Here is a 9,413-nt window from a genome sequence, read left to right as displayed (position 1 = left end):
CGTACAGACACACGCACACACACACTAACACACACACACGCTAACACACACACACACTCTCACACACACACACACACTAACACACATACACTAACAAACACACACACACACACTAACACACACACACTAACAAACACACACACACACACACGTGCGCACACACACTCTCTCACATGCACACGCACACACACTAACACACACACACACACATGCGTGGAGATGCAGGCACACACACACACGCGCATACACACACACACACTCACTCACACACACACACATGCATGGAGATGCACGCACACACACGTGTGCACACACACACACTCGCACTCACACTCACACACACACCACACTCACACACTAACTCACACACACACACACTCATACACATGCATGGAGACGCACGCACACACACACACACTCACGCACACACACACACACTCACTCACACACACACACACACCACACACTCACACACTAACTCACACACACACACACTCATACACATGCATGGAGACGCACGCACACACACACACACTCACGCACACACACACACACTCACTCACACACACACACACACCACACACTCACACACTAACTCACACACACACACACTCATACACATGCATGGAGACGCACGCACACACACACACACTCACGCACATACACACACACACTCACTCACACACACACACACACCACACACTCACACACGCACACACACACACACATGCATGGAGATGCACGCACACACACACAGGTACGCATACACACACTCACACACCACACACACTCACAGCACAACACAGAACTCCCACCATCGGACGTACACACATGTCTATCCCCCAGTGTGGGCCTGTGCTAGAATCCCAAATTGTATCTCTGATATAAAGCATCTTTCTCCCCGAAAAGAGGGGTCTGCTCACTGGATGTCCCTCCGTGGAATAGAATCAGAAAACTCCCACGGCGCAGAGGCCATTTGGCCCATCAGGTCTGCATCGTCTCTCCGAAAAAAACATCCTACCCCACTAATCCACCCTAACCCGCACATCTTTGGACTGTGGGAGGAAACCAGAGCACCCAGAGGAAACCCACGCAGACACGGGGAGAATGTGCAGGCTCCACACACAGAGCCAGGAATCGAACCCGGGCCCCTGGTGCCGGGAGGCAGCAGCGCTAACCCGCTGTGCCACCGTGCCGCCCTATGTCCTGAGTTAGATTGGGAATATCCTGGGTCAGATTGGGAATTGTTATCCACTTTGGCAGGAATAATAGTAGGAGGGGTTCCTATTTAAAGGGTGAAAAGCTGCAGCAGGCTACGGTGCAGAGGGATCTGGGCGTCACGGTGCATGAATCGCAAAACCCAGCTTGCAGGTGCAGCAGGTGGTCAGGAAGGCGAATGGGATGCTGGCCTTTATAGCGAGGGGATTGAATATAAAAGTAGGGAGGTCTTGCTGCGGCTGTATAGGGCATTGGTGAGGCCGCAGCTGGAGTACTGTGTGCAGTTTGGGCGCCGTACTTACGCAAGGATATTTTGGCCTTGGAGGGAGTGCAGAGGAGGTTCACTCGGCTGATACTGGAGATGAGGGGGTTGGACGATGAAGAGAGACTGAATAGACTGGGTCTGTACTCATTGGAGTTTAGAAGGATGAGGGGGGATCTTATAGAGACGTATAAGATAATGAAGGGGATGGATAGGGTAGAGGTGGAGAGATTCTTCCCGCTTAGAAAGGACAGCAGGACTAGGGGGCACAGCCTCAAGATAAAGGGGGGACAGTTTAGATCGGAGTTGAGGAGGAACTTCTTCACTCAAAGGGTGGTGAATCTCTGGAATTCTCTGCCCGTTGAAGTGGTGGAGGCTGCCTCGCTGAATATATTTAAGTCACGGGTAGATAGGTTTCTGATAGACAGGGGAATTAAGGGGAGAAAGCGGGAAAGTGGAACTGATCCACTTCAGATCAGCCATGATCTTATTGAATGGCGGGGCAGGCTCAAGGGGCTAGATGGCCGACTCCTGCTCCTATTTCTTATGTTCTTATTTAGATCGGGAATGGCCCTGGATTAGATCGGGAGTTGCCCTGGGTTAGATCGGGAATGGCCCTGGGTTAGATCGGGAATGGCCCTGGATTAGTTCGGGAGTTGCCCTGGGTTAGATCGGAATGGCCCTGGGTTAGATCGGGAATGGCCCTGGGTTAGATCGGGAATGGCCCTGGGTTAGATCAGGAATGGCCCTGGGTCAGATCGGGAATGGCCCTGGGTCAGATCGGGAGTTGCCCTGGGTTAGATCGGGAATGGCCCTGGGTTAGATCGGGAGTTGCCCTGGGTTAGATCGGGAATGGCCCTGGGTTAGATCGGGAATGGCCCTGGGTTAGATCGGGAGTGGTCCTGGGTTAGATCGGGAGTGGCCCTGGGTTAGATCGGGAATGGCCCTGGGTTAGATCGGAATGGCCCTGGGTTAGATCGGGAATGGCCCTGGGTTAGATCGGGAATATCCTGGGTTAGATCGGGAGTTGCCCTGGGTTAGATCGGGAATGGCCCTGGGTTAGATCCAGAGTTGCCCTGGGTTAGATCGGGAGTGGCCCTGGGTTAGATCGGGAGTTGCCCTGGGTTAGATCGGGAATATCCTGGGTTAAATCGGGAGTTGCCCTGGGTTAGATCGGGAATGGCCCGGGGTTAGATCGGGAATGGCCCTGGGTTAGATCGGGAGTTGCCCTGGGTTAGATCGGGAATGGCCCTGGGTTAGATCGGGAATGGCCCTGGGTCAAATTGGGAATGGCCCTGGGTCAGATCGGGAGTTGCCCTGGGTCAGATCGGGAGTTGCCCTGGGTTAGATCGGGAATGGTCCTGGGTTAGATCGGGAGTGGCCCTGGGTCAGATCGGGAATGGCCCTGGGTCAGATCGGGAATGGCCCTGGGTCAGATCGGGAGTGGCCCTGGGTTAGATCGGGAATGGCCCTGGGTAAGATCGGGAGTGGCCCTGGGATTGGGAATGTGTGCTGGGGGGATTGGAAGGAAAGCTGGGATGTGCTGGAATGGGTCAGAGGGAGCTGAACGGTGAGTGTGTGTGTGTGTGGGTGTGTGTGCGATGGAGGGTGATCGCTGCCTTTGTCCTGCTAAGCTCTCACTGCGTGCCCACAGCTCCCAAGCACCATTTGCCTTGAGTCCCAGAGGGAGACTGAACCAGACCATCTATCGCTGCCCTGCACCCAGCTAGGAGCAGTATTCCTGTCTAAACTGTCAGCTGTACAATCCCAGCAGCTGGGCAGATACAGAACAAAACCCACCCCTCCCACCAGGGAGTGTGTAACAGTCCCACAGTAACCAGCTTTTAACCCTTCACATCCCCAGGAATGAGTTACACACTCCACACTGACCAAGGGATGGTTTATATATAGAATAACAGCTCCCCGGGAGTGAGTTACAGACTGGAATCTAATCGAGGGGTTCGGGGTGGTTTATATATAGAATAACAGATACCCGGGAGTGAGTTACAGACTGGAATCTAATCGAGGGGTTCGGGGTGGTTTATATATAGAATAACAGCTCCCCGGGAGTGAGTTACAGACTGGAATCTAATCGAGGGGTTCGGGATGGTTTATATACAGAATAACAGATACCCAGGAGTGAGTTACAGACTGGAATCTAATCGAGGGGTTCGGGGTGGTTTATATATAGAATAACAGATACCCGGGAGTGAGTTACAGACTGGAATCTAATCGAGGGGTTCGGGGGGGTTTATATATAGAATAACAGATACCCGGGAGTGAGTTACAGACTGGAATCTAATCGAGGGGTTCGGGGTGGTTTATATATAGAATAACAGATACCCGGGAGTGAGTTACAGACTGGAATCTAATCGAGGGGTTCGGGGGGGTTTAATATACAGAATAACAGACCCCCAGGAGTGAGTTACAGACTGGAATCTAATCGAGGGGGGGTTTACATATAGAATAACAGATACCCGGGAGTGAGTTACAGACTGGAATCTAATCGAGGGGTTCGGGCTGGTTTATATACAGAATAACAGATACCCGGGAGTGAGTTACAGACTGGAATCTAATCGAGGGGTTCGGGGTGGTTTATATATAGAATAACAGCTCCCCGGGAGTGAGTTACAGACTGGAATCTAATCGAGGGGTTCGGGGTGGTTTATATATAGAATAACAGCTCCCCGGGAGTGAGTTACAGACTGGAATCTAATTGAGAGGTTCGGGGTGGTTTATATATAGAATAACAGCTCCCCGGGAGTGAGTTACAGACTGGAATCTCATCGAGGGGTTCGGGCTGGTTTATATATAGAATAACAGCTCCCCGGGAGTGAGTTACAGACTGGAATCTAATCGAGAGGTTCGGGGTGGTTTATATATAGAATAACAGATACCCGGGAGTGAGTTACAGACTGGAATCTAATCGAGGGGTTCGGGGGGGTTTAATATACAGAATAACAGACCCCCAGGAGTGAGTTACAGACTGGAATCTAATCGAGGGGGGGTTTATATATAGAATAACAGATACCCGGGAGTAAGTTACTGACTGGAATCTAATCGAGGTGTTTGGGGGGGTTTATATATAGAATAACAGATACCCGGGAGTGAGTTACAGACTGGAATCTAATCGAGGGGTTCGGGGTGGTTTATATATAGAATAACAGACCCCCGGGAGTGAGTTACAGACTGGAATCTAATCGAGGGGTTCGGGGGGGTTTATATACAGAATAACAGATACCCGGGAGTGAGTTACAGACTGGAATCTAATCGAGGGGTTCGGGGGGGTTTATATACAGAATAACAGATACCCGGGAGTGAGTTACAGACTGGAATCTAATCGAGGGGTTCGGGGTGGTTTATATATAGAATAACAGATACCCGGGAGTGAGTTACAGACTGGAATCTGATCGAGGGGTTCGGGGGGGTTTATATATAGAATAACAGATACCCGGGAGTGAGTTACAGACTGGAATCTAATCGAGGGGTTCGGGGGGGTTTATATACAGAATAACAGCTCCCCGGGAGTGAGTTACAGACTGGAATCTAATCGAGGGGTTCGGGGGGGTCTATATATAGAATAACAGATACCCGGGAGTGAGTTACAGACTGGAATCTAATCGAGGTGTTCGGGGGGGTTTATATATAGAATAACAGATACCCGGGAGTGAGTTACAGACTGGAATCTAATCGAGGGGTTCGGGGTGGTCTATATATAGAATAACAGATACCCGGGAGTGAGTTACAGTCTGGAATCTAATCGAGGGGTTCGGGGGGGTTTATATACAGAATAACAGCTCCCCGGGAGTGAGTTACAGACTGGAATCTAATCGAGGGGTTCGGGGGGGTTTATATATAGAATAACAGATACCTGGGAGTGAGTTACAGACTGGAATCTAATCGAGGGGTTCGGGGTGGTTTATATATAGAATAACAGATACCCGGGAGTGAGTTACATACTGGAATCTAATCGAGGGGTTCGGGTGGTTTATATATAGAATAACAGATACCCGGGAGTGAGTTACAGACTGGAATCTAATTGAGGTGTTCGGGGTGGTTTATATAGTGGTTTAGTATAGTGCCAGAAGATTGGAGGATAGCGAATGTTGTCCCATTGTTTAAGAAGGGGAACAGAGACTTCCCCGGGAATTATAGACCGGTGAGTCTTACTTCTGTTGTGGGCAAGGTTTTAGAAAAAATTATTAGGGATAGGATTTATAGTTATTTGGAGAGTAATGAAATGATTAGAGATAGTCAGCATGGTTTTGTGGAGGGTAGGTCATGCCTTACTAACCTTATTGAGTTTTTTGAGAAAGTGACCAAAGAGGTGGATGGGGGTAAGGCAGTTGACGTGGTGTATATGGACTTTAGTAAGGCGTTTGATAAGGTTCACCATGGAAGGCTTCTGCAGAAATTGCAGATGTATGGGATTGGGGGTGATCTAGGTAATTGGATCAGGAATTGGCTAGCAGATAGGAGACAGAGGGTGGTGGTTGATGGTAAATATTCGTCATGGAGTTCGGTTTCGAGTGGTGTGCCTCAGGGATCTGTTTTGGGGCCACTGCTGTTTGTAATTTTTATTAATGATCTGGATGAGGGTATAGTTGGGTGGATTAGTAAATTTGCTGATGACACCAAAGTTGGAGGTGTGGTAGATAGTGAGGAAGGGTGTCTTAGTCTACAGGGAGACTTGGTCAAGTTGCAGAGCTGGGCCGAGAGGTGGCGGATGGAGTTTAATGCGGAGAAGTGTGAGGTAATTCACTTTGGTAGGAATAACAGATGTGTAGAGTATAGGGCTAACGGGAGGACTCTGAATAGTGTGGATGAACAGAGGGATCTAGGTGTATGTGTACATAGATCCCTGAAAGTTGGGAATCAAGTAGATAGGGTTGTTAAGAAGGCATACGGTGTTTTGGTGTTTATTGGTAGGGGGATTGAATTTAGGAGTCGCAGCGTCATGTTGCAACTGTACACAACTCTGGTGCGGCCGCACTTGGAGTATTGTGTGCAGTTCTGGTCCCCACATTACAGGAAGGATGTGGAGGCTTTGGAGAGGGTGCAGAGGAGGTTTACCAGGATGTTGCCTGGTATGGAGGGGAGGTCCTATGAGGAGAGACTGAGAGATTTGAGGTTGTTTTCATTAGAAAGAAGGCGGCTAAGAGGGGACCTTATTGAAACATATAAGATGATTAGAGGTTTAGATAGGGTGGACAGTGATAGCCTTTTTCCTCGGATGGAGAAAGCTAGCACGAGGGGGCATGGCTTTAAATTAAGGGGGGGTAGTTATAGGACGGATGTCAGGGGTAGGTTCTTTACCCAGAGGGTGGTGAGGGATTGGAATGCCCTGCTTGCTGCAGTTGTAAATGCGCCTAGTTTGGGGGCGTTCAAGAGATCCGTGGATAGGTTTATGGATGGAAAGGGTTTGGTTTAGGTTAGAGGGTCATTGTTTTTTAACTGGTCGGCGCAACATCGTGGGCCGAAGGGCCTGTTCTGCGCTGTAATGTTCTATGTTCTATGTTCTAAACGTCCTCTGCACTCCCTCCAAGGCCAAAATATCCTTGCATAAGTGCGGCGACCAAAACTGCAAACAGTACTCCAGCTGCGGCCTCACCAATGCCCTATACAGCTGCAGCAAGACCTCCCTACTTTTATATTCAATCCCCCTCGCTATGAAGGCCAGCATCCCATTCGCCTTCCTGACCACCTGCTGCACCTGCAGGCTGGGTTTTTGCGACTCATGCACAAGGACCCCGAGGTCCCTCTGCACCGTCGCCTGCTGCAGTTTTTCGCCACGTAAGTAATAGTCCTTCCTACCATTATTCCTACCAAAATGGACCACCTCACATTTGCCAACATTAAATTCCATTTGCCAGTTCCTGGCCCATTCGCCCAGCCTATCTAGATCCTTCTGCAGACTCTCCACACCCTCCGCGCAACTTGTCGTTCCACCAATCTTGGTGTCATCAGCAAATTTCGACACCATACACTCGGTTCCCTCCTCCAGATCATCTATATAAATGGTAAAAAGCTGAGGCCCCAGCACCGACCCCTGGGGCACTCCACTAGTCACCATCCGCCAACCCAAATAGCACCCATTGACCCCCACTCTCTGCCTCCTATTTGACAACCAATCCTCTATCCACGCTAACACCCTACCCCCAACTCCATGTCCCTGACCTTCTGCAATAACCTCTTGTGAGGTACCTTGTCAAACGCCTTCTGAAAATCAAGAAAGACCACATCCACCGGCTCTCCTCTATCCACCGCCCTAGACACATCCTCATAGAACTCCAGTAAATTTGTTAGACACGACTTCCCCTTAACGAAACCGTGTTGCGTCTGCTCTATCAAGCAATTCCCCTCAAGATGCCTCGTTATTTCCTCCTTGATGACGGATTCTAACATTTTACCTACAACAGACGTTAAACTAACCGGCCTATAATTCCCTGCCTTTTGCCTGCCACCCTTCTTAAACAACGGCGTAACATTAGCCGTTTTCCAATCTTCCGGCACTTCCCCGGAATCCAGCGACGTCTGGAAAATAACCACCAAGGCATCCACTATCACCTCCGCCATTTCTTTCAGAACCCTCGGATGCATTCCATCCGGTCCTGGGGACTTGTCCACAATCAGCCCCTCCAGTCTGTCGAGCACCGCCTCTCTAGTAACAGTAATGTCATCGAGACCCTCCAGTCCTACCACCTTTCCATCGCTAACACCCGGCAAATTATTCACGTCCTCCTCCGTGAAGACCGAAACAAAAAAGTTATTCAAGACCTCAGCCATTTCCCCATCCGCTACCACTAAGTCCCCCCTCTCATCCTCTAAGGGTCCAACGTTCACCCTAGCCAGCCTCTTCCTTTTTATGTATTTATAAAAACTCTTGCTATCCTTTTTTATATTAAGCGCTCGCCCAGCTTCATAGTTTCTCCTACCCAGTTGGGTAGTGGAGGCAGGAATGCTGGAGTTGTTTAAAGCCTACCTCGATGGACATATGAGCGGACAAGAGATGCAGGGATAGATACCACAGACTGTTCCAGTTAAGGATCGAGAGGCTCACGACGTTCCTGGGAATCAGTCGATCTTGCTGGAGTTTAGAAGGATGAGGCAGGGGGATCTGATAGAAACTTACAGGATACGGCGACGACAGAGTGGGAAAAACTCAGGAGCTCAGGCGAAATCCTTTGAAACAGAGAGATTTCTTTAGAGGGGAATCTGTGGAAGTCTTTGTCACAGAGGGGAGGTCACTGAGTGTCTTTAAGACAGAAACGTTCTTGATTAATAAGGAGGGGGGTCGTGCGAGGGCTGCTCTTGGATGTTTCGAGAGTTGCCTCGTGCATCACGTCATTAGTCTACACTTAAACTGGACCAACTGACGGGCAACGCGACACCTCAGTGACTGTTTACTGTGCAGTTACAGGGACCCGGGTCGGACCTCCCAGTTTGGGCGGGTGCCTGCGGGGAGTTTGCGCATTCTCCCCGTGTCTGCGTGGGTTTTCTCCGGGAGCTCCGGTTTCCTCCCACGCCCCAGAACTGTCCCTCAATTGCAGCAGGCGACGGTGCAGAGGGATCTGGGCGTCCTTGTGCATGAGTCGCAAAAACCCAGCCTGCAGGTGCAGCAGGTGGTCAGGAAGGCGAATGGGATGCTGGCCTTCATAGCGAGGGGGATTGAATATAAAAGTAGGGAGGTCTTGCTGCGGCTGTATAGGGCATTGGTGAGGCCGCAGCTGGAGTACTGTGTGCAGTTTTGGTCGCCGCACTTACGCAAGGATATTTTGGCCTTGGAGGGAGTGCAGAGGAGGTTCACTAGGCTGATACCGGAGTTGAGGGGGTTGAGCTATGAGGAGAGGCTGAATAAACTAGGCTTGTACTCGTTAGAGTTTAGAAGAATGAGGGGAGATCTCATTGAGACGTATAAGATGATGAATGGGAT

The sequence above is a fragment of the Carcharhinus amblyrhynchos genome, unplaced genomic scaffold (assembly GCF_965287045.1).
Source record: "Carcharhinus amblyrhynchos unplaced genomic scaffold, sCarAmb.v2.hapA scaffold_686, whole genome shotgun sequence".
In the NCBI taxonomy this organism is placed as follows: Eukaryota; Metazoa; Chordata; class Chondrichthyes; order Carcharhiniformes; family Carcharhinidae; genus Carcharhinus; species Carcharhinus amblyrhynchos.
Note: the sequence above shows the minus strand (reverse complement) of the source record.